Below are 26,113 nucleotides of genomic sequence, written 5' to 3'. Positions count from 1 at the left end.
TATGAGATTTATTGACTACATAATTTAGAGTCTGCAATTCCAAAGTGGAAGATAATAGGGCATTAAGATCGATTAAGAAATAATGACCTCATTCCTTACCCTTCAGTTATAGAATATGCCACTATAATGAACTCATTTTAAAGATCTACTTGAATATTGAAATATAGGATTCCATTCATGGTGAATAGTTTGGAATTCTTAAATTATTCTTATTGAAAGAGGTCAAAGAGAGAGTTTTTCTAGAAACCATGATCTAAATTGTCCTTGTAATTTGTAGATAATATTCAAAAGATAAGACCTATTTCTATATGATTAAAAATAGAGGAAAACATTGTAATATCATATGAAACCCTGGCTGCTTTGCTTATGAACTCTGTGATCTTGGGAAGTTATTCACCCTTCTGGCATCAGTTTCCTTATCTACATAGCAAATTTTTACTGATGATGATGATGATGATGATGATGATGATGATCCAATCTGGCTGGGTTTTACTATTTGCTAGCCCTTTGAACTTTGGAAATGGATAAAATCACCCTACTTTAGTTTTCTCATTTTTCTGGCTCAGACTAAGTACTCAACAAAAGTTAACTGTTATTAGGTTGTACTTTTTTTAATATAATGGACCCTACACAGAAGGGTGACGGGGAACAATTATTTGTTGAGCATGTGCTTCTTGCCATAGCCAGAATAGCTGCTGCTTCAATCAGGGTTTCTTGGTAAACCCTTGGTTAAACCCTTAGCAAAACCACTGTAGCTAGTCTTGTTAAAAGGGTTTATTAAATTATATTGGTTTATGAAGTGATATTAACTGAAATCACGTTGCTGGATTGTTTTAGTGAGATCCTGCTGGTATTACTGCAGGATATAGGCCCCAGCTCATTCAGTCAACACTGGGCATGCTGATGGAGGGGCATCTGACTGGGGAGGAAGGTCACATGTGTGCACCCTAGGTATAAGAAAGGTTAGGATTCTTGTAGGATTCTACTCTCAGGAGAAGGGGCCATAAGGCTGGAAATCTCCCAGACTTTGGAAGGGTGTTCAAACAATGCTGGACAGTCAAAAAACCTAATAATAAATGCCACAGGGCCTTTACATAAATTATCTATTTTAATCTTTACAACTACCCAGTGAAACGTCATTATAATTGCCCCTTTCTACACAATGTAACACAGACTGTGGTGTAGTAGGGTCTTTCCAAAGCTCTCAGCTAGTAAATAGCAGATCTGAAATATAAATCTAGGGTATCTGTCTCCAATACTCATACTTTTTCTTTAACATTATTTTGCTTCTTCAGAATGGTTGGGGTTGATACATTCCACCATGGCACCCTTATCCAGTAACCAAACAAGGTAAATTAAAATACTAGTTTTTAAACAAAGAGGATTGATTATCAATAGGACTTTCCTTCAGAAAAGCAGTTTCAGTATAGTCCAAGCCAAGTAAATTCATATTTTTTAATGACTACTTGATCTAAAATAATCTCAAAACTTAATATTACTAATTGGAGCGTGTTTATCCTTCAGGCATAGTTTTAGTGTATTTTGGATGATGGGATTTTTGATATAAAAAGAGGCCTGCTATACTTACAGGCTCTGGATGAGGGTGTGAGCATAATTACTGAGTGCACATGATAGGTTTAAAAACTATGGCCTTTCACATTTCTTAGTGCTCCTAGAAGCACTTTTTAAATACTTAAGGGATCTGCCCATTAATACCCTTTTCTGAGTATTCAATAAAATGTAGAGAACTATGGAACTGACTCAAGACTCCTTCAGTAAATGACCTAGGATGCTGTAAGAGCATCAGTTGATTTGGTTGCTATTTAACTGCCTCAGTGTTTCCAAAAGGTTTTAATTAAAGGATTGGTATATCTGTCATTTTTATTGGTTAATAAATGTATTTTGGGGGAAGTTTGGAAAATATTAAAGGGTATCAGCCTTGGAGACAGAAAGCCTTGGTTCAACCCCCTGTCCAAACACTAACTAGCAGTGTGACCCTGGCTGAAAAATTTGACCTCTAGCAGCTTCAGGTTTCTAATTTAGAAAAGGGTAACTGATAGCTTATTTCTCTATTTCACAGGGATTGTTGTGGATATTTTAAAAAGAGAGAAAGATCTTGCATTAGAAAGTAAAGTGCCAAACTACTGTGTAAATCAGAAGAATTGTTATAAGGTCTGAATGTTGAATGGTGAGTGGCACTGAGTGGCATTTTAGAAAGGAGGAAATAAAATCTATTATTTGTAGTGTTTCCTCTCACCCAGTTTCTAAGATGCTGCTGTTATGGTAACCCCCAAATGCCCAAATCCATGGCAGTGTAATCCAAGATATGTGGAGTGAATGTTTAATTTTTGTCTGTTTAAAGGAAAACACCTTGTCCCAAAACAAATAAAAGACAATTTTTGATAATTTGTCCTTATAGTTGTCGTCGTTGTTGTTGCTGAGAGGGGTGGAATTTGGCTTTTAACGTTTCTTTCAGGGGCAAGTCTGAATTGGTACTGAGAAAGTGAAGGCTAAGTTCTGGAAGGAAGGTGCCAAGAATGAAATTACTAAAATAATAGGAGAAAAGTATTTTCCTACAATAAATAAGTAACATTTTTTAAACTTTACCTTGAGCTAGGTATTCCCTTAAGACCTTATCTAATTTCTGAATCATCTTTCTTTGGAAGATATTTTTCCTGTTTACAGAAGAGGAAACTGAGGCTAATAGACTTTAAATAGCTTGCTCCAAGGTTATATAGTAAGTGGTAGAGCTGTGATACAAACTCAGGCAGTCTGCATCTAGAGTTTGCTCTCTCAATCACTCTGCTAGTCTCCAATAAATACATAGCTGCCATCTGCCAAGCTAAGAAGAGATTATGCAGTGGCTTGCCAAAAGCTTACGATTTTGCAGAGCAGTTTTCATATTTGTTACTAGTTATTCCTGGATATCTTATTTCAGTTCTATATCAGAATTTTGATATCACATTTGACTCAGAATAAAAATAAATACGGACAGCAATAGGCTGAGATATGAAAAATGCTCATAGAAGAAGTAGTCTTTGCAGATTTGGTCTTTGACAATGCAGTTTTATTTTAACAATTACTTATTGAGCATCTGTTATACCAGGCATCATAAAAACATCTCCCCGCCCCAGTAGGATTTAGTGACTTGAGAAGGGAGTCTTCTAAGAAAGGCTATGTTGTATCTTCATCATAGTTTCTCCATACTTTGGGAGATCAAAGGAAAAGGGTTAGTCTGAAAGCTGGAAAACAAAGAAGACTTTGACTTAGAGACATTACTTATGACTTAAGAAACTGAAAAGTAACCTATATGGCCCCCCACTTTATGAACCCCCTGAATAAAGAGAAAATGAGCTTACATCAGGAGTTCTACCACATGGCATTTTGCAGTGGCCTAAGAGACTTTGGCTTTAAGCCTGAGTAGGAAACACTGAATTATTTGAACTATGCCATGATGGACAGCAAAAGGGACTTTATTTGAAAAACTCTGTGAGAGTGGAGTGCCACTGCAATAAATTGAAGCCCTTATGCTGTAAAAATTCCCTTAGCATTCTCAAGGGTAGAGCCTTCCAGCTCAGAGGAAAGAAAAAACACACTAATGGAGTTTTCTTGTTCACCTCATAGGTCAGCATCACTCCTCACACAGTCGTGACTTTTGAACCATTTACTTTCCCTAGGGAATTGCTTTATGTTTGCTTGTCTTTACTTTTGCCTCACATCCATTTTTTTTCCCCTTCAAGACACTAAAAAAGGGATATTTCATGTTATTTCTTGTTAGCATTTAAGAAAAGACTTTCAATAGTGCTCAACTCTCTGTGAAGCATTTTACTGGGTGATTAGTATTAAGAATGAGCATTTGATGGTAATTTATATATTTAAACTATTCTAGAAGAGGATCAAATGACTGACTGAGCTCTCTGTGATCTGGAGTATAGGAAAACATCCATTTCATATTTCTTTTCTTGCCAGCGATATGTTGTTAGTTTTTCTTGTCTTCACCAAAGTAGTTAGAAAAGGTGGTCTGTATGTAGTCTGTCTTTTCTTCATTTCCCATTCCCTCAGATTCTGGTGTCAAGCTCTGCCACTACATAGAAATTTCCATTTATTTATTTATTTATTTATTTATTTATTTATTTATTTTAACTAGGCTCCATGCCCAGCATGGAACCCAACGGGGGGCTTTAGCTTGTGATCCTGAGATCAAGACCCATGCTGCGATCAAGAGTCAGATGCCCAACTGACTGAGCCACCCAGGTGCCCCTAGAAATTTCCCTTTAAAAGCTTGGATTGTTTTCAGGCTTTCCTTTGGCTTCATCCTCTTCCATCACCTTGTAGTACTGCACAATATTGACAACCTTTTCCACTTTGAAAGAGTTACCTCTTGATTGTTTCCCTACATGTTCTTCCTATGACTTCTTTCTTACCGGAGGAAAATCTCCAGATTATGGGAGAATGATTGGTTCTGTTTGTATCTGTGACAATTCAAGAAAGGGTGGGAAGATGAGAATCTGAAGATGTTCAGATAAGGGTACTTTTTTGGGGCGCCTGGGTGGCTCAGTCGGTTAAGTGTCCAACTTCAGCTCAGGTAATGATCTCACAGTTTGTGAGTTCAAGCCCCTCATCGGGCTCTGTGCTGACAGCTCGGAGCCTGGAGACTGCTTCAGATTCTGTGTCTCCCTCTCTCTCTGCCCCTCCCATGCTCGCACTCTGTCTCTCTCTCTCTCTCAAAAATAAATAAACATTAGAAAAATTAAAAAAAAAAAAAGAAAAGAAAAGGGTACTTTTTTGGACCCTTCAGACTTCAGGAGAAATCCCATAGATTTCATGGAGGCTGCCTGACAACTACTGCCCTGGTGAGCCTTTGGGGCTACAACGTAGATTAGCTTCTACCCCACCTTTAGTGTTGCTGAGATTGCTAAGAATTTTCTCAAGCTCTGGAGGTACCAGGAATAACTCATCTCTAGTTCTGGAAAGTCTTAGGAACAGCTTACCTTCCAATAGCACCCTTGATATAGTCTGCATGCTTCACAGGCGTGGTCTGGTCTCCATCTCACCGTTGTCCTTTCACACAAGGTAATGGAAGACAGTGTTAATAAAAGCAGCCTCTCTTATTTTATTAAGACCTGAGAAGGAATTTTAGTTACTTGGTCACCTGCATGTTTCTGAGGGAATTATCAACATCAGGAAAATAAATTATATTATCATGCAGAACGTAGGAAATGTTATACATAGTTCAGACTATATTGGCAACATAATTTTGAAAACGTTGATTATAGGAATGGACAAAATTTGGAAAACTATATTTTTAGTAGGCAGGGGATTTTTGTAGAAATATCACATCCAGTTTTCTGTTATTTCAGTATAAGACTGGCTATATAACTACAGATGTGAGAGAGATGCTATGTAAAAACAATTTTTTTCCTTCTTATATAACCCTGAATTTGTTGTGAAGCAGTATGTCATTGTCTAATCCAATCACGATGGTGCTATTGGCCACATTGTCAATTTCCCACACTCCCTTTCAGTTGGAAAGATTCACGTGACCCAGTTCTACCCAGTGACATGTAAAGGGAATTCTGCTGTAGGGTCAGAGAAAGAATTTTTTCTCTCTGTTAAAAAGGTGAGAGTAGCTTAGCTACCCTTTTCTCCTGCCTGTGAATGTAGTCATGATGCTTGGACTTGTGAGACTGTTAGGCAATAAATACTAAACATACTAACATGCTGTTGATGGTTGATAGGAAGGATGGAAAAAAGTCTGTCTTGAGGATATTGTTGAACTTTTAGACCCACCCTTGCCTATCTATATCTAAACTTACTAAGCAAAAAACAGACATCCTATTTGTTTTTCCTACTGTTAGTTGGTTATTCATTCATTGTAAAAAGCTTTTTTTTTTTTTTTTTTTTTTTTTTTTTGTGGATGTAAGAGGCAGCCTTGTCTTGGTCATGATCATTGATAATGCATTCTTATAAAAAGCATTCATTTGAATTTCTTTGAATATATTATGCTATTTAATTTTTTTAAATATGTTTTCCTAAATTTGTAGTTTTCTTTAATATTTTGTATCAATTTAGTTGTCCACAAGTTTATATAAGACAATAAATATCTCATAGGTAACTAGCATATGTTAGGGTTATATCATGTGAAGGCTATATCTACCTCTTAATAAAGTTAGTATTATAGCTTTTAAAATTTGTTCCAAAGTACCCTGATATAGTAGGAAAAGGGTACATTTATTTTCTCTTGGTCTAGCATTTATGTAAGTTTTACTCTGTTGGAAGAGAATGTAAAGGTGGGACATTTCAAATGGCTTGTTGATACAAGACCTTAATTTTTTATTGAATTAAAAAGGCAAGGCAATGTATTTCCATGTCTTTTTGTATGTACTCCATTTTATCTTCCTTGTATAAATAAACACTTTCGATTATAACCATCAAATTGAACCTTGTAAAACTTACAAGACAAACTTTGTTTTCTTGTTTTCTAGACTATAATAGAATAAAACCATGATGTATTTTAAATATTATTCCTATTAAAATAGTATATAGTTATTTTGATAATTATTGAAAGATATAAGCCAGAAAATATAAATAATTTTATATTTTGCTTCATACAGAAGATCACCATCTGTGTTCTGTTATACTTTTACCCAGTTTTTATTCTTTGCATTTTGTACATATACATATATATATTTTTATTATTATAAAACTGGGTCCATGAGAGAACCCTTTCATTTACAATTTTAAAACATTTTCTCGTACAGTATTAAAAATCTTTGAATCATAGTAAAAAATTATTTATGTGTTTAATTTATATACAGTAAAATACACTTATTTTATTGTGCAGTTTTATGAATTTTGATGAATGCATAGTCATGTGTCTACCTTTTCCAAGAGCTGGTAACATATTATAATTATTTTATAACCTTATCTGACAGTTCTAGCATTTGTGTCATATCTTAGTCTGGTTATATTGATTATTTTGTCTCTTGACAGTGTGCTAGGGTTTTTTTCCCCTTGCTTTTTCTATGTCTCTTAATTTACTGCTGAGAGGCAGATGTCCTGTATAGAAGAGTAGAGGGTGAAGTGATTAGTTATTGTACCTGGATACAGGCACTCCTGTTCTTCTATTAGGCCATTAGTATGGTGTTTTGAGTAAATCTAGTTAGAAGTTGAGCTGAGTTTAAGATTTGTTGTTCCTGTCATTACTCTCAGTTCTCCATAGGTTTTAGCTTCCTTTCAAGTTACCTTGTGTTTGTCAGAGGCTGTTTTTCCAGAGTGTTATTTGAAATGTCTGCTTCATATTCAGTTTTTGTTTTTCCCTTTACATTGTGCCTCTCTCCATGCTCTGGCCCTTCTCTTAGCGAAAATATATCTCTGTTATCAGTCGCTTTGTGCTTATTAGTCTGGTGGATGGGGAGATGTGACACCATAAGTTTTAGTCATGTTATTCTATAGTTGGAAATGTTTATTATTTTTATTCTAATATTTTAGTACTTACTATTTTAATCTTTAAAATTTTTATTTGTATGTTGATAGAGAAAGGCAGAGCATGAGCAGTGAAGGAGCAGGGAGAGAGGGAGACAGGGAGTCCGAAGCAGACTCCAGGTTCTGAGCTGTCAGCACAGAGCCTGACGTGGGGTTTGAACCCATGACCTGTGAGATCATGACCTGAGCCAAAGTTGGATGCTTAACTGACTAAGCCCCCCAGGGGCCCCAGTACTTCTTATTTTAATGCTTTGATATTATGAACAGAATTTCTGTATCCTATTTTGAAATTTTGATTATCTGAGCCAATTTCGACTAGGAAGTGTTTCTATTTTGCTAGATTTAATTTGGTCATTTCTTTTTGAAAAAATGTTGTTTGAATTCTTGTTAGAGAATTCAACAAGAGATTGAGAATCTTGTTAGAGAATTCAATTGAGATATTATTCCTTTGCTCTTTATAAGTTGGTAGTATGATGTGTTGTTTATGCATAATGTGTGTATTAATTGGCATAGTGTCTCTTGTCAGTATTTAAGCTCTCAGTGCTCCTTAGTTTTAGAAGAGCTGCCACTTTTAGTGATTATGGCCATACTCTACTCCAGACTTTGTGCTAATAATATTTTCTTCGTTTTCTGTGGCACTAGATTTTTAGGTTTGTATCAATCCCAAACTGCCGATTCAAGTGGAAGAAAAAAAGACTAGTCACATTTAAGAGTTAAGACCATCACTTACATTATCTATCTTATGAAGCCATGTATATTTCTTTCATTGTTGCTATACTGAGAAAACATAGATAAGATAACCAGAAGCGTGAGCAAACTTTTTGCCTGCTTATTAAAAAAAAATGCTGTATCACCATAGGTCTCTTGTAAGGTTGTTACTACTATGGAGTACCTTCACTTCAAACCCCTTCACTGCAGTGTCCTGTCATTTCCTTTTCTAACATATGTCCTATACATTATGGGTTTGATAGAGGAATTCAAAAGAGATCAGGCCATTTCTCATTCCTACCTCTCCCATTTCTCTGTAAATTGTGATGCACAAACACGGGAATGTTAAGGAATTCCGAAGGAATATATGTTTCCATCTTTTAAGTAACAATATAGGACAAACATTGAGATGAGAGATTTTTCTTATCCACACTCTCTTTCTACAACATTTTGACTTTAAGTTTATGGTTTATGTGGCACACATCTTAAGGGTGAAACTTTGTAGTGAGGAGGACAGTATACTAAGTTTTAAATGACTGATGGAGAGGAGCATGAGCATAGGTAAGATTCTTTCTTTCCTTCTTTCTTTATTTCTTTAAAAAAAAAATTAATGTTATTTGTTTTTGAGAGAGAGAAACAGAGTGCAAGCAAGGGAGGGACAGAGAGATGGAGACACAGAATTCAAAGCAGGTTCCAGGCTATGAGCTGTCAACACAGAGCCTGACGTTGGGCTTGAACTTACAAGCCTGGAGATCATGACCTGAGCCAGAGTCAGATGCCCTAACTGAGCCACTCGGGCACCCTTCTTTTTTTTTATTTTGAGAGAGAGAATGAGTGGGGGAAGGGCAGAGAGAGAAAGATGGAGAGAGAGAATCCAAAGCAGGATCTGCACTGTCAGTGCATAGCCCAACACAGCACTTGATCCCACAAACTGTGAGATCATGACCTGAACTGAAATCAAGAATTGGATGCTTAAATGACTGAGCCACCAAGGCACCCTAAAATTCTCTTAAAGTTCTGGGGAATAAGAGAAAGGGTGGGGTACTTTTATCATGTGTGGATTGCTATTATGTATATGGAAAGCTGTTGTGATTCTTGGTGGTCCATTCCTAACACAATGGTTACTCCTGGATTGTATATTTAGAGAACATGCTTTCTAGAATCCAGCCTTACCCTTTGATATATGTTACTTACTTGAAGAGCAGTGTGTTCTCTCCTTGGTTCTTCATTTTGAAATAGATGAGAGGCTGCCCTTGCTAGAGTGACTTCACATTTTATAGTTAAATTTGAAAAGAGCTCAATGTCTCTTTTCCCTGATACTTTTCTGAAAGCATTTATGAATTTTTCAGATGATGATCTAGATTTCTTAATATGCTTAATTGTTCACTCTTCACACAAAGCAAAAAGGTGGATGTTAAATTTCAAAAACTTTTTTTTTAAAGTTTATTTATTTTTGAATTTGGGGGAAGGGGCAGAGAGTGAGAGAGAATCCCAAGCAGGCTCACACTTAGCCCAGAGCCTGACGTGGGGCTTGATCCCATGAACCTTCAGATCATGACCTGAGCTGAAATCAAGAGTCAAACACTCAGCAAACCAAGCCACCCAGGTGCCCCTCAAAATCTTCTTTTAAATGCTTATTTATTTATTTTGAGAGAGAGAGAGAGAGAGAGAGAGCGGATGTGAGAGTCGGGGAGAAGCAGAGAGAGAGAGAGAGAGAGGGAATCCTGAGCATTCTCTGTGCAGTCAGTGAAGAGCCTGATGCAGGCACCATCCCACAAACCATGAGATCATGACTTGAGCCGAAATCAACAGTTGGATGTTCAACTGACTTGATCCAGCCAGGTGCCTCAAATTTCAAAATCTTCTTATTGGTAAGACTGTAATTACAATGTGCTCAGCACATTAGCTGGAGAATCTTTTGGATTTTATATATAGGGCTTGAGATCTATATTATTCAATAAAAGAATTTACATTCTTATTATAATATGCCTATTACTAAATAATGAATATCTTTGATTTCGTATTCCTATTATGTCTAAAGGATGAGAGGAAGGTTTGGGTATTTATTTTTCTTTTTTTTAATTTTCTTTTAATGTTTATTTTATTTTTGAGAGAGACAGAGCATGAACGGGGGAGGGTCAGAGAGAGAGGGAGACACAGAATCTGAAGCAGGCTCCAGGCTCCGATTTGTCAGCACAGAGCCTGACGCGGGGCCTGAACTCACGAACTGCAACATCATGACCTGAGCTGAAGTCAGACGCTCAACTGACTGAACCACCCAGGCACCCCAGGTCTGGAAATTTCTTAAGCAATTTATCACAGAGGAGTTTAAAACTGGGTGGGTTCACTTTTGAAGATGCCCATCAACAACAAGATGGCCCAGTGGGGTGATAAGAGAACATGCTGTGCAGGAAGTAGACTTGCACTGCTTGTCTTGTTCCTTCCTGTTCTTTGGGGTGGGAGGGGGTGCTTTACTCTTTCTTTGTTCTTTTCAATAAATAGAATTTAGGCTAGAAAAAAAAAAAGAATGGGTTGGTTATTATTAGAGAAATCTGTCTTGGAGGTACATAGTTGTAATCACAATACTGGTCTATCTCAAACATTTTTGGCCATAAACTAAGTTTCTAAACTTGCGATCTGATATACCTAGGAGTTCACCACCCCCAACATGAAACAAAGATTTTATCAAATAATCCTATTATATGTGATACTTTCCAACATTATCATGTTACTTTCTTTCTTTCTTTCTTCTGGGGTGGCGGGGGTGGGGAGGGGAGACACAGGATTTAATGGGATGTCCTCTAAACAGAACACCCACTATCCCCACCTCCATGTCATGTTTTTTTCTATAGATATAGATATGGGTATGTAGTTCTTTAAAATAAACTGGTCAAACAGATTAAACTCCTTTTACCCACAGTGGGTTGTGATGCACAGTTTGGAAAACACTGATATAGCCTCTCATGTGCTCCATGCCCTGGAGTTCTTGGAGCCATAAATTTTTATGTGCTAATGTGTGGATTTATTTTTCTGGAGATAGGGTTCTTAAGTTTTATCAGGTTCTCAAAAGGTCTACTGCCTCTGATATAAAGATACATAAAGACAAGCTAATTAGGTCTATCACTCAACTCTTAAGTTCTCTCCCATGTTTTACTGTGATTACTTTTCCTATTATTTTTATTTTACTCTCTTAGCTTCACTAAGAGCATATCTATCCAAGAGTTCCTCAAGGATAAAGAATCATATATGCTATTTTTAAATCTATATGATAATAAGAATAATAAAATAATAACCATGTCTTTAAAATCTATTCTTTGTTAAGAATTGTATTGGGAGCTTTAAATATTTTATCTTGAATTCACAAAATAAATGCTGTAAGGTAACTCTTCTTATTCACATTTTCATATGTAAAAGTTGAGACTGAGATAGGGTAAGTAATTTGTCCAAAGTCTCTCAGGGTAGAGAAGGATTCTAAAACAGATTTATGAGACTCTAAGCAAATATACTGTCTACTCCCATGTATCTGGCTTATTGAGAGATTATTATTATATAACATCATTGTGTGTATTTTTCAGTTGATTCAGGGATTGAGGTTGTAAATAAGATAATTTAGCTATGCGTGACTTAGTATACTAGGTGGGAGCATAAGGCTAAGTCTAGGGAGTATAATTGCTGAAAATATGCCCAAGTGCTGAGTTATCCCGAAGGAACTGCTCTCTGTAATAGGCTCAGGGTCAGTGCTTCTGAGTCTGGATTTCTGAAACTGACTCTTTTGGATCCAGAGACTCATAAAGCCAGTTTCTCAATTTTGTGAACAGAGCTGCTGTCAGATGAGGGAAACAAGAACCTTCCATAGTGTCTCTGGAACCTGCTCTTATTCTATAGCAGATTTTCCTATCAAACAACGATAGACAAGTGACTAATATTGTCAAGAGATTTGGAAAAGAGAAGTTGTAGGAATTGTGATAAGGTAGCACAATTCATTGCTCTTTAAACATGTGATTTCAGAGCAATCTCTGATGCTTTTGAGTGCTTCCTCTGTGCCACAGACTCTCCTAAGGTGAATTAGTTTCTTTCACCAGAATCATTTGCATGTACAGATGGGGAAACTAAGGCAAAAGGACATTAAGAAACTTACCCAAGGACGCACAGCTGATAAGGGGTGGAGCCAGGATCACAGAGCCTGTGCTCTAACCTGTAAAGCACATAACCTGTTAGTAATATCTCTTGGGAAAGAATTCACCCATGAGATCAGAAGAGGTCTTCAGTTGGCATAGATTTAGGTGTGGTGCCAAGATGGTCAAATTCAAGTTATTTAGTTATGAAAGATACTATAGCTTATAATAAGTCCCTGGGGGCAACTAGTTCTTTAAACAGGCTGAAAATCAACATCATAACAGAAATATCTCCAGTGAACTAAGTAGATTTGCTGTTGTCTTTTTGAGGCCTCTCACACTGAGAAATGCCTACTGACAGATTTTTAAAGTTTGTTTAGTTGAGGGGGAGGGAGGGCTAGTTCAGTGCAAGTGAACCTCTATAAGTAAAAACACCTAGAAAAAAGGCTGCATTTTTATTAACTGATGGAGAGAAGGTTATGTCGGTTTTTATTTTTCAAAGCTTCCACTTCTCATAGAATTTCCAACTCTCCTTTCAAATCAGAAGAGAAAAAAAAAAACAAGCTAGGAAGGAGAACTAATTCAAAATAAAAAAAGAGGACAGAACAGCATATTTTTTAGAACTTCAGATAAAAATTTTGTTTGAGGGAAAACTTTCAGAAGGAAATAGGGGAAAAAATCTCCTTTTTATCACAAAACAAGAAGTAGTTTAAAAATGCAATTTCAAAGAACTATCAAATTTTTAAAGGTACCACAGAAATGAATTTTGAATTCCATTTTCAAATTAGCCAAATAGCCACTTAAAAATTTTTGTTTTGTTTATTTATTCTTTGAGAGAAAGAGAGAGAGAGAGAAAGAGAGAGAGAGAGACAAAGCATGAGCAAGGGAGGGGCAGAGAGAGAGGGAGACACAGAATCCAAAGCAGGCTCCAGGCTCTGAGCTGTCAGCACAGAGCCCCATGCAGGACTCAAACTTACAGACCATGAGATCATGACCTGAGCTGAAGACATATGCTCAACCAATTGAGCCACCCAGGTGCCACACCAAATACCCACTTTTATATGATGTTATATTTTTTAGATACTAAGAAAGTCCTTAATACTGTTTAATCCAATCTTTTATTATGTTTCCTAAATTGTTCACATACAAGGATACTACTGATTGGATGATGAATTATCACAATCAGAGAGGCTCCTCTCTAATTAGAGAAAAGGCTATCAGAATAATGGATTATAATTGTGGAAATTGGTATTTTCTTCTTCAAGTAGAATTCATATTCCTTCTCTGTGTGTGAAACCCATTTTGTTACTCAATGTATCTTTTAAAAATGTTTTTAGTGTTTATTTATTATTTTGAGAGAGAGAGAGACAGAGAGAGAGAGAGAGAGAGAGAGACATAGTGTAAGCGGGGGGAGGGTTAGAGAGAGAGGGAGACAGAATCCGAAGCAGGCTCCAGGTTCTGAGTTGTCAGCACAGAGCCTGACGTGGGGCTCAAACCCAAGGACAGCAGACCTCAAGATAGATCATGAGCTGAGTGGAAGTTGGGAGCTTAACTGACTGAGCCATCCAGGCACCCCACTCAATATATCTCTTAATCCCCAAACAGTCATGATGACATCTTGATAGCTCTATAGAGCTATCTGTTTGTTTTCTGTAGGATTACTAGGTTTGTGTCAATTTGTCCTTGTTCTTTTACTTTTGTCACCTGTGGCTGACTGCAATGAAAATAGTAATCTGGTATCTGGAAGAGATCACAACTATCTTTTACCTAGAGAACCAATGTGTGGTTGGCCTCTTATGATATTCTTCTAACCATCTCTCTGTGATGCCATGAGAAGTGCCTTGGAATTAGAATATATGGGGGGGTATATATATATATGTATATATTCCAAAAGTTGTGTACTGGCTGCATACCCAGGAGGAGGTGAGGTGGAAGTGAAGAGTCTCTGTGATTCAAACTAATATTTGGGTTGGTTTTAGTCCCAATAATTACATATATAGTATGTGTATGTGTGTGTGTGTGTATACACACACACACACACACACACATATACACATACATTCACATATACATACATATATATATATATATATATATATATATATATATATATATATATATATATTTTGGAGTGAGGAATAGAATAGTAGTTTAGGTAGCATTAAATTCAAATAGTTTCACAGTCTTAGTAGTCTATCTTGTTAAAATCTGGAGACTCTTTCCATAATAAAATATATTTTGCAAAATCACTGGTTATGTGCAAACAATATCACATAACCCTATAGAATACATGTTGGGCTGTGGAGTGGTGTTTATTAGCAGGACATTCAAGGAGACAGGAGAGAGTATTGTGTTCTTGGGCAGTGCCCAGAGTTCTGGCAGGGCTGGATGTCAGATTCCAGGGGGATGGATTCTAACTCTTGGGCTGGGAAATTTTTTAGCTGCATTATTAAAGAACCATTGGTTGTCTTCTGATTGATCAAGAGCTGGGATGGAAATGAATTCTTGGTTCCCACTCTAACCTGCCAATTTGGCATTCATGGTTAGGGGAGTCCCAGATGTTCCCCTGATGTAATATGGGGGTTGGGGTCAAACTTTGCAGTTGTGCCTATATGACATAGTAAGTTAGTAGCATGATTTGTTACCTCAGCTTTCAAGGATGAAAAAGGGAGATACCGTACTCACTGTGGTGTGATGAGGTGACTGTGCGCCTAGCCTTGAAGTTGACCAGGACTGATTTCCATAGCTCTGCTTAAGGCTGAGTTCCAAGGAACTTTGTGGGGAGATAACACTTTTTTGGAAGGCCATCCTATAAGACTTATCCTACAAGGGATAAGTCTCCCACAAATTAATCCTTACTTCTCATAGAACTTCAAAGATAGAGAAAAACTTAGGATGTTTGAATGAGAAGATCCAGTTATCTAAAAGGGGTAAGATATTAGGATGGCTTCAGAATTTTACTAGAGGCTTTCAAAATTGAAATCAGTGAAGTCTCTCTCTCCTCCCAACTCCTACCATTTGCAAAAATCTCAAGATGTGTTTTCATCTTTTTTAAAAAAAATCTTTTACTGTTTACTATTTTGAGAGAGAGAGAGAGGCAGAAGGAGAGGGAGACACAGAATCTGAAGCAGGCTCCAGACTCTTAGCTGTCTCAGAGCTCTGTCACAGAGCTCGGTGGAGGGCTCAAACTCATGAACTGTGAGATCATGATTCGAGCCAAAGTCAGGCGCCTAAATGACTGAGCCACCAGGTACCCCCTAAATTGAGTTTTAAACATTCACAGGCCATAGAGTTTGGGGAAGAAGGTACGAAGATTTGTGTTACTTGTATCATCTTCTGCTCACTGGCATACTTTCTCTCCTAATTTGTTATTCTCTCTTTTTCTTGTTCTCATCTATGTTCTTTCTGTTTTCTCTTTGCTTCTTCTAAGTCTCTGTAAATTTATTGCTCTTTTTCATACTAGTCATACAGAATAATGAAATGAAATTACTTTTCTTTGTAAAGCTGAGGGGTTCTTCTACCTGAGAGAATGCTGTCATTGAGATTGTTTAGGTAACTTATCAGTATTGAATTTTTGGAGACTCTAAGGTATACCTTGTCATTATTGTCCCCACTGTTCTGCTTTATTTTAGTAAATATTTTTATATTATGTTAGGTTATAACTGATTCAGATTTAAAAAACTATCTTCTTAAATTGCCTTTTGCTTTTCTCTCTAACAACTGGAGTTGGCTGCCCATTAGGTTAAGTTAATGTAGAGAGAAAACAAATGACTTGGGTTTGTTGTAATGAGACACTCAATGAACATAAGCAATGAGTCTAGTATCCCTTTGTAGAAGGTGAGTAATGGTGAGCAATTCAAGTCCTATGGTGGTCATAGGTGCTTATATCAGCAAGAAGATGCTGTAGTTACAGCACTAGGATGTACTGAAACTGTCCAAACTGAGTCTATCCAATCAGATAATGTCTGATTATTTAAGCTATTAAATCCTGTTGGAAGAAATTGCTGATTGCATCTGAACCATTGCACTGTGATATTTACTGAAATGTGGTGGTGAAATAGTGACAGATTTTTTTTTCTTTTTTATTACTTATCTGTCACAATTCCTTGTGTCTTGAACCCAAGAAAATGTAATAATATTGATTGTGTGAGAACTTAGACTAAGCTCACTCTGAAGAAGTACATTTTCCTCTTTCCCTCTGATGCCCTTCAGGCAAATGACAGTGGGAATATCTCATGCATGTTAAAAGCTGATATCTGCCAGGGGAATTAGTCAGCATATCATAGATTTATTTCCAGTCTCAGTCTTCTGTGAATGTAAAATGAGAGAAGCCTCTGCACAATCAACACCCTTTGGTGTGGGGGTGACTGTGATCTTTACTCTGCCTGGGGAAGGGATGACCTGAATGGACTTGAAGAAGGTCTATGTTATTGAGAACAATCCTTCAAGTCTCTGACTTGGCTAATATTTCATCCAACTAGTAGTTAACTCAAATAAAACATCAGTAGAACTCACTTAATGAAATGTCTTACCTGCGATTTCTCAGTGCTCTAAGCATTTCTTCACCAGAAAATGAATATGACAGATGGCAGATGTGAAAGTAGTCCTAGCTGCCTCTGAGCTTTATATAATGCTTGGTTTTTAACAGAACTATAGGCACAAAGAATGTTACAATATATATTTTTTTAATTTAAAAATGCGGTAGAGTGCTTTCCTTTATTCACTCAAAAATATTTATGGCATGCCCACCATATTCCAGGCCTGTGCTAAACACTGGGGCTCCATGATGGTTGATCTTTCTTATGATAGATCTCCTGTAGTATCATTTTGTATTCCAGAGAGTACCCTGGGACACAAAATGAGTCAGTGAAGTGAAGTATAATGGAGGGAGGGAGGATGGTTAAAGATGCTTTCAGATTTTGTTTCCTCAGAGCAAGCAATTTTCTAGCAGTGGCAACATTGTCACCAAGAGGTGAAACGGAAGGTCTGGAATGATTTTAATATGCACTATTACTAAACCTATGTGTACTATTACATAATTGTTAAAAACGACCATTTCTGAGTGTTCCTATGAGCATTAGATAAGACAAGACATGAAAAAGGCTTAGAGCAATTCCTGGCATAAAGCAAGAACTCAGTATAGAAAATAGATTATTATGTGAAACAGCATGTTCTGGACAGGGATAGTAGCAGGAAGATGAAGAGAGAAAAGCAAAGAGAAGACAAAATTGCATTATGGGGCTAGAGAGAAAGTTAGGGAGAGAATTCTGTTCGACTCTGCCCTAGCTTATACCTCACTACCTAGGACCATGCTGAGGAAAAAAAGGTGAAAAGGGAAAAAATTAAGTCTTTCCTCTTTTCATTTCCTCTTGAACCCACGTGTTAGGTTTTGGTACAGCCCTCTGACTTTCTATAACATCTTATGATCTATCTATGTCTCTCCATATCCTGTATTGGCTCTCCTCAGTTCAAGTTTTTAAGGCTATGGTCTCTAACCTCCCCCAAATACTCTTGTCCTTATTCTGTTCTTTTAGTAGTAAACTCACTTCGGTTAATTGGAGACATGGATTTATAAGTTATTATAATTAACATTATGAATTAACATTATTGTGTATTTTCTTTCAAGGAATACATTTGCATTTCATAAGATGGCTTATGGGAGCCAAACCTTAAGTCAAAGAAGTGACCTCATGAATGAGTGTTTTAGCTTCTATGCCAGGACAGTGTTAGAAATAGATTGGGTGAGGGTAGCTGCTCCTGATGTTTTTCAGATTAAATCTCTTGTTTTCTGGGACCCCTCCCCCTCAACACCTTTAAACAGGTGAAATGTCAAGTGCACTTAAAGGCAGTCTGGTTAATTTCTGAGGTGGCCACCTTTGATGTTTGGGAAGGGAAAACCAGAAAAATTCTAGCATTTAACATTTATTCATTTCTTCACATTTTTCATAGATTGTGCTCTGTCTCCAGTTGTTCTGTAGCCTTCTTATGGAAGGAACAGAATTAGCTAACTGTCACTGCTTTAGGGGGAATGAATTTATAATAGGTTGTATTTTGGTGAACTTTTATAACTGGATGAATTATTTTTTATCCCCCAAAGGCTCTCTTTATTAAATGGCCACTAGACACATCCATATTGCTAACACCTTTTCGAATTAGTCTTTTTGGATGAGTGCTTTCCCTGTGGCTCAGGGCTTTGGATCTATCTCCCAGTGTTCAGCTATAGAAGAAAGTCTGGGTAAATTTTTGCAAAGCTTTAGTTTTACATTAGTATACTTAAGTCATATTCCTAGCTGGGGCTTAAGGAGTTACACTAGAAAATTGAAAATATGTATACCATTTAACACTTTCTGATTGATGTGGCTTCACATGCTTTGCAGTTTCCTAGAATTCTTGTCAACTTACCTGGTGAAGAGAAGTATTGGTTTGGTCTAAAATATGCTTCTTTATTGTCTCATTTGGACACACGGAAAGAGATTTCATTCCTTTCCACATCTTTTTTTCCTGCTTACTGTACAGCTATTTAAAAGTTACCTCCTCATTTACTCTATGCAGAATTAAAATTGAGAATATCACTTCTGTTTTTATCCACAAAATGTGTGACAAACTAAAATTATATCCTTGCAGTCATTAAAATATTTTTGACTAACCCTTCAGGAATTTATAAATAAGGTGTCAGTTTTTATCAAATGTACTTTCTGTGGAAGCAAAAGCAGCTCCTTGTACTTGACTTGATAAAGAGCTACCCAGTAAAAATTTTCTTGAAGACTAAGTCTGTGATTTCTAGAAGGTGTCTTCTAAACCTCATGGAGGAGCAAGCAATCCAGAAAATATTGCTGGGAAATGCTTTGCTTCATTCTAAGATTTTCTAAGAGTTTGTATACAAATCTGGCATAGGGGAACTCTGCATTCCCTAGATTTGGAATAGTTGCTAGCAGTTTCTGTAAAGAAAGTCATTTTAATAACAATGGACCGCAGTGGAATTTTCCTGAGGGCTTAAATGAAATATATAAAATACAGACAATACTTGTGAATTCTTGATAATATTTTACATAGTTAGGTGAATTTCCTTCCCCTTATATTGACTGAGAAGTCTTAAGCAATTTTCTTTATTTTTCTTTCTTTCTTTCTTTATATTTTATTTTTTATTTTTAAAATTATTTTTAAAAAAATATTTATTATTTTATTTTTGAGAGAGAGAGACAGAGCATGAGCAGGGGAGGGACAGAGAGAGGGAGGCATAGAATCTGAAGTAGGCTCCAGGCTCTGAGTGGTCAGCACAGAGTCCGACATGGGGCTCGAACCCACAAACTATGAGATCATGATGTGAGCTGAAGTCAGATGCTTAACTGACTGAGCCACCAGGCACCCCCTTTCTTTATTACTTTCTTTCTTTCTTTCTTTCTTTCTTTCTTTCTTTCTTTCTTTCTTTCTTTCTTTCTTTCTTCCTTCCTTCCTTCCTTCCTTCCTTCCTTCCTTCCTTCCTTCCTTCCTTAATATTTATCTATCTTGAGAGAGGAAAGCATGAGTGGGGGAGGGGCAGAGAGAGACAGAGGGAGAGAATCCCAAGCAGGCCCCACACTGTCAGTGCAGACTAGGCAATTTCCAAATTAAGATTTTTATCATCACTACCTTAAGAGACAACTAGCTCAACTTTTCCATTCTCCTGCCAGCACCTTTATAATTGGGTAAAGTTGTACTTCTACCCATAAAACCACGGTATAATAGGGCATGAGGATAAAACACATTGGAGGAATGATGAAAGCTACCTCCAAACTTTCTTAGGCTGCTAATGCTGACCAGAGTTTAAAGAATTGTTTTTAGACTCTATTAAAAGAAAACAACCAAAATTATGGTTTTTGACATTAAAATCAGAAAAAGAGAAAGGATATGTTGCAAAGTTGAATCTTTGCAATAGAAGAAATGATTAGTTACATATATATATTTTTACTTAGATGGAAAACACATTTTTCAAGCTTTAATGAGGTTATTAAATTGACAAAAATACAATTTAAACTGCTTTTTACCTTTTGCGCCCCTGCAGTTTAACTCCTGGTGACTTGGTTGGAACTTAGGTCCCCACAGGACTGCTGGCCAGAAATTTCAAGATAGGCATCAGCAAGAGCATTCATGGTAGACATTCTTTGCTCTGGTAGACATTTTGGATGTTAAGTACTATCAAGGAAAGGGATAGCAACATCTTACCCTCCCAGGTAAGACCTGAGGGGTTTAGTATTGGCAGCATGTTGGTTGGGAAGCTGGGCTCTAACCCAATATGTGTATCTTTCCCCTAAGCAGTGCCATTATAGTTGCTTCTTATAACCAACTTATTTTCCTACTTTAGCATTCATGCATATGCAAGATTGATGTCATTGTCAAGGTTGGAGAAAAAACAGGACTTCTGAATTTCTCATTGCCCTCTGCTACTTGCCCTATGGCACTTCTTCCTGCTCTACCCTTGTCTCCAAAAATTTTATCCATTCTTCTTCATCCATTAAAACTATCATATTTATAGTATATTCATTCCACCAGGAGTTAGGAGGGAACTGCTTGAATCAATTGATTTTAACTTGTAACTGCCTGATATCTCCTACCTATAAGGGATACTTATTAAACAAAGTTAATTTCTGCATATTGTAATTTGGGACTGAATATTCTGCATGTATGGGCTTTAGGGACAGATAGGGGAAATAAATCTTAGTAGACCTGGGTATATATATTCTTCTAACTGTGAGCTTAGCAGTAGGTGACTCTCAGATGGGGAACTAATGATATTAGATACCTCAATCTTTTAGGTGTTTAGAAAGGCTCAGAGCTGCTTTAGACATGTCTAATTTTCCTCTTGCCCTCCAACAACTAACCTCTGAAATACTTTCTACGAGTACATGCAAGTATTAATTTATAGTCATTGAAGTCATAAATTGTATCTGCTTGCAGTGCAGCACAAAACAAATCATACCCATTTTATTTTTATTTAAAAAAAAATTTTTTTAACGTTTATTTATTTTTGAGACAGAGAGAGACAGAGCATGAACAGGGGAGGGGCAGAGAGAGAGGGAGACACAGAATCTGAAGCAGGCTCCAGGCTCTGAGCTGTCAGCACAGAGCCCGAGGCGGGGCTCAAACTCACCGAAGGTGAGATCATGACCTGAGCTGAAGTCGGACGCTTAACCGACCGAGCCACCCAGGCGCCCCTCATACCCATTTTAAAGAACTGGTTTAATTTACCTGCCTGGAAGACCTCTCTGATGGTAGCTCCATACCCTCTCCTAGGATGTTCAGGCTTCATAGCTTACAACGTATACAAAATAGCTTTTTGCTTGGAATCTTGAGTCAGAGAGGAAATAATGGCCCAAGCTGATTGTTAAATCCATGCTTAGCTATTGGGAAATCAAAGAAGCATTTTGGTAGAGTTCTAAATGCATGGGCTTTGAAGAAAGTCAGAACTGATTTTAATCCCTATTTTGCCATTTATTAGGTAATGTATGATCGTGAACACATTTCTTAACCTTAACTAGCAGAGCCATATTTTTCTGACTGTGACGTTTGTTCTCTAACCCAGTTTATTGCCACAACCTTTACATCATAACCTTGGTTTTCTCTCTCTTTTAAAAAAATTTTTTTGGGGGGCGCCTGGGTGGCTTAGTCGGTTAAGCGTCCAACTTCGGCTCAGGTCACGATCTCACTGTCCGTGAGTTCGAGCCCCGCGTCGGGCTCTGTGCTGACTGGAGCCTGGAGCCTGTTTCGGATTCTGTGTCTCCCTCTCTCTCTGACCCTCCCCCGTTCATGCTCTGTCTCTCTCTGTCTCAAAAATAAATAAACGTTAAAAAAAAATTAAAAAAAATTTTTTAAATGTGGGGGAGGGGCAAAGAGAGAGTGAGACACAGAGCCTGACATGGGGCTCGAACCCAGCAACTGCCAAATCACTACCTGAGCAGAAATCAGACACGTAATCAACTGAGCCACCCGGATGCCCCTCGTTTTCTCTCTTATAGAGATAATAATATACTACTGGCAAGAATGAGTGTGAGAGTTTAAATAGCACAATAAATGTTAATTCCCTTTCAGGCTGTTAATACCCAGGGCTGTGGGCTGTGCAGAACTGGCTTTTACATATACAGGAACTGCTTATACATTCATGTATTCATTTACTCATTCATTCATTTGTTCACTTAAAAAAATGTTTGAGTACTAGGTGCCAGGTAGATGCTTATTTAAGAGCCTCAATGGAATCCAGGGTTAATTCTATTTTAGTATTGCCTCTTATTCACTGGCATTTTGTCTGTACTCATTCCTGTATAATAAATAACTAGCTGATCTAGCAGAGAGCTTGAATGTTCTCTATAAGATAGTTTTTCTTTCCTGTGGAAAGCAAATCCTGTTTTCAGGCTTATTGATGAGATGATAAATAAGGGAGGCCTTTCCTTAACTGAGAAAGAACTGTTGTTTGCATGTGTTCTTACGAGAAAACTTTAGAGCAGAATTTTCTTGTCTTGCAAACACTTGGTAATTACTAGTCTAATATAGTTTTATGGATGTATTTTGGGAAGAGGCAGGAGATTTTGGCAATGAAGAGCCCAAGTTCTGATCCCTGCTTCTGTTCTTCCACAAACCTGGGTTGATTTTCTAGTTGGAGAGGGCCATTTTCTTCATGGAATAAACCCAGACTTAGAGAAGTTAGCTGGCTTTAAGTGTGAACCTATAGGGTCAGGGCTAAATCAGATTAGCAATATCTATTACTTGAAGTTAAGAACTGATCCTTGTGTTTTAAGCATAATTAGGTCAGAACTATTTTGGTAATTACTTCCAGCATGCATACATATTTATATGTAGATCACAAATGATTAGCCATAAAACTCCATAATATGCTTCACTAGACAGCACTCTTCATTCCCTATCCTGCAACCCCACCCCCCACCGGGCTTAAAAACACACAGCCCTGATCTGGGGATAAAGTAATCATTTACATGAAAAAAATAACTGTTGACAGCTTATCATCCAGGCTGATTACACAACTGGATAACACAATAAGTAATTGAAAGGGCTGGAGGGATTAAGTGGTTGGGGTGGGGGAGGCATCTATGATTACTGCAAGGGAGGGGGGTAGTGGAAGGTAGCGCACAGCAATGTAGGTTTCCTAACTCTGGTAGGGGCTATCTCCATGCTTGTGGCTACAGATCAACAATTAATCAGAGTTTATCTTTGAAATAAGAAGCAGTGACAAACAAAGGCAGAATTGCCTTGTAGAACTATGAGGCTGCAAACTGAGATTCTCAGGGTTCATTCACCTCAACAATTATTTGTTGAGTACCTACTTTTTCCTAGCCAATACTAAGTCCTGGTGGTACAAAAATAATTGGACACAAATTCTCTCCTAGAAGAATTCACAATGGTAGGTTAGGAAAGAGATCAAGATAGATAAGCATTGGATTAGGACAAGTACACTAAGTGAATTATGTAGAAGGTATTGAAGAAACAGCAAATTCTGTGCTCAACTTTTCTCAGTTGACAGAGAAGATCTCTTAGTGAAGGGGTCATCTGAACCAAATAAAAAAGTTGAGTTGAGGTTGTCCAAGGGTAAAAGTGGGGAAGGATATTCCAGCCAGAGGAAGGAGCATGTGCAGAGAGTATGAGAGATTATGTGCAGGAAATAACAAGTCATTGAGCCTGGTGGAGCCCAGGGGTACTTGGGGGTAGATATAGGATGAGGCTGGAGGATAAGACTTTAAGACAGGCATGTAGCTTCAGAATCCTTATCATTTTCTAAAAGTGAACAGAACTTTGCATTCCTCAAATACAGAATGTTCATTAACAAACAACCAGTGATTTCAGATTTTTTTCCAAAAGCAAAATAATTTGAAAGTATAGATATTACACTAATTGTGTTTAGCTGTGAGAAATCTTTTCCTGTTTTAAATTCATTTTAATTGAATCCAATTATAATTTGTGGTGCAGCCTCAAAGAATTTTGAAAAATGTTTAGGAAGGCAGAAATAAAAATAAGGAAAAGTTTCTACTGCCCTGGACTTGATAACCTAGAGGAACAGGCAAATCTAAATGCCAATCCAGGGAAGTGCTTGGTGAAGTGCAATTTTAGATGCTAACTAATTGCAGAGCAGAAGGCGGGACTAGCCTGTCACATGAGTGGGGATGAATGTGCTCTTGGAAGACATGAGGTCAGAGTTTTGAAATATGAGGAGATTTTCAAAAGGCATATAGGTGATAGAGTAGGAGAAATCATCTGGGCTAAGAGATACTAATGAACAAGACAACCATGAACGTAAAAAAATTCAGTGCAGATTAAAAAATGTAGAATAGTATGGTGGGCTGGACAGGAAGTAGGTGATGGGGTTGTGGGAGATAAGTGAGAAATCTTGAAGAGCCATGTATTCTATTGTATAGTCCATTCATCCAACTCGTTCATTGTTTTACAGATACTTACTGAGCTCCCAGGTTGTTTGGGGCATTCCAAACATTGATGTAAAGAAGAGAGGGCATGGTTCCTGCCCTCAAAAAGCAATAACAGTGGGAAGAAACAGAAAATTTCCGAGCAGAAGAGCAGGAGAGGGATACCACATAATCCCTTCGCTGCTCCTCCTTGTTGAAGTCATCCATGGCCCTCTCTCCCAGTGACTCCTGTCAACATTCTTGTCTATTGTAGTATTCATGTAGATGCTCCTTTCAACAGGTCCCTGTCTTTTTCATGGCACAATTCATCTAGTTGTTCAGAGTAAAAACTTGGACTGATACTTCACTTATTTGTTTCATATACAACATCTAAATCTTAAGCAAATTCTATAAGCTTTATATTAGTATATCCTGAATCCAGCATTTTCATTCTCTTGGCTCTACCTTCCTAATCTCTTGCCTAGATCACTGTACCTTGGGTCCCTGCTGCAGTTGGCCTCTTCCAGTCTTTTCTCATGTCATAGTCAAGGGTTTTTTTACAAAATATTAAGTCAAAAGATTTTACTCCCTGCTCAATACCCTCTCAAGGCTTCTAAGCACATGTAGAATAGCATTCAAAGTCTTTACCAAGGCCCTTAAAACCCCACATAGACTGCCTCCTGCCTCTGATCTCTGTTCCTGTCTCCTAATACACTCTCCCTTGCATACTGAGCTCTAGTATATTAACTTTCTTGCTGTTCTCTGAACATAACGCATGTTCTTACATCAAGATATTTGAATTTTCCTTTCTATAATTCCGTTCTCCTATATATACATTTGGCTTTCTCTTGTACTTCCTTTAATGTTCTGCTTAAACATTACCTTCTCAAAGAGGCCTTCATAGACTATCTGTCTAAAGTAGTATCCACCATCCTTGTCTGTGACCTTGTGTTATAAACAGTTATCTATATGATATTATCTTATGTATGTATTTTTTGATTGGCCTGTCTCCTTCAAAGAATTAAGATTCTTGAGGATAGGGATTTTGGCTTCTTGTTCACAATCTTACCCCAGTATCTCAAACACTATGTACATTTTAGAGGATTGAAGAGTAGAAGTGTAGTCAGTAAGTGAATAAACTTTTTTTTCAGGGTTAGTACATAACATAGTTGAGATACACTTCAAGGAGGAATAGGGTTCAAGGAGGGCTTCTTTACAGGAGATTTGATGACGTTTAAAGATTGAGGGAAGTTTGAAAAAAAAAATTAAAAAAAAAAAGATTGAGGGAAGCTGCATGATGGAAGATCATATACAATGAATGATTCATCTGTAAGTTTCCTGGAGGAACAAGATGGGATTGGAGTGAAGAAAAAATGAGAGGAGTTAGTTTAGAACATACTTCCCAATTGGTTTGCTTCAGCA

The 26,113-nt window shown here is 37.3% G+C and overlaps 1 long non-coding RNA gene across 1 annotated transcript in view; it reads left to right on the top strand.

The window, feature by feature from the left end:
• LOC147581038 (uncharacterized) overlaps positions 1–26,113 on the top strand; it is a 397,405-nt gene that overhangs the window by 116,684 nt on the left and 254,608 nt on the right. The window lies entirely within an intron of this gene.

This window comes from Puma concolor, chromosome B2, assembly GCF_028749965.1.
Source record: "Puma concolor isolate L17-30 chromosome B2, mPumCon1.1.hap2, whole genome shotgun sequence".
In the NCBI taxonomy this organism is placed as follows: Eukaryota; Metazoa; Chordata; class Mammalia; order Carnivora; family Felidae; genus Puma; species Puma concolor.
This window is presented reverse-complemented; position numbering and strand designations above follow the sequence as displayed.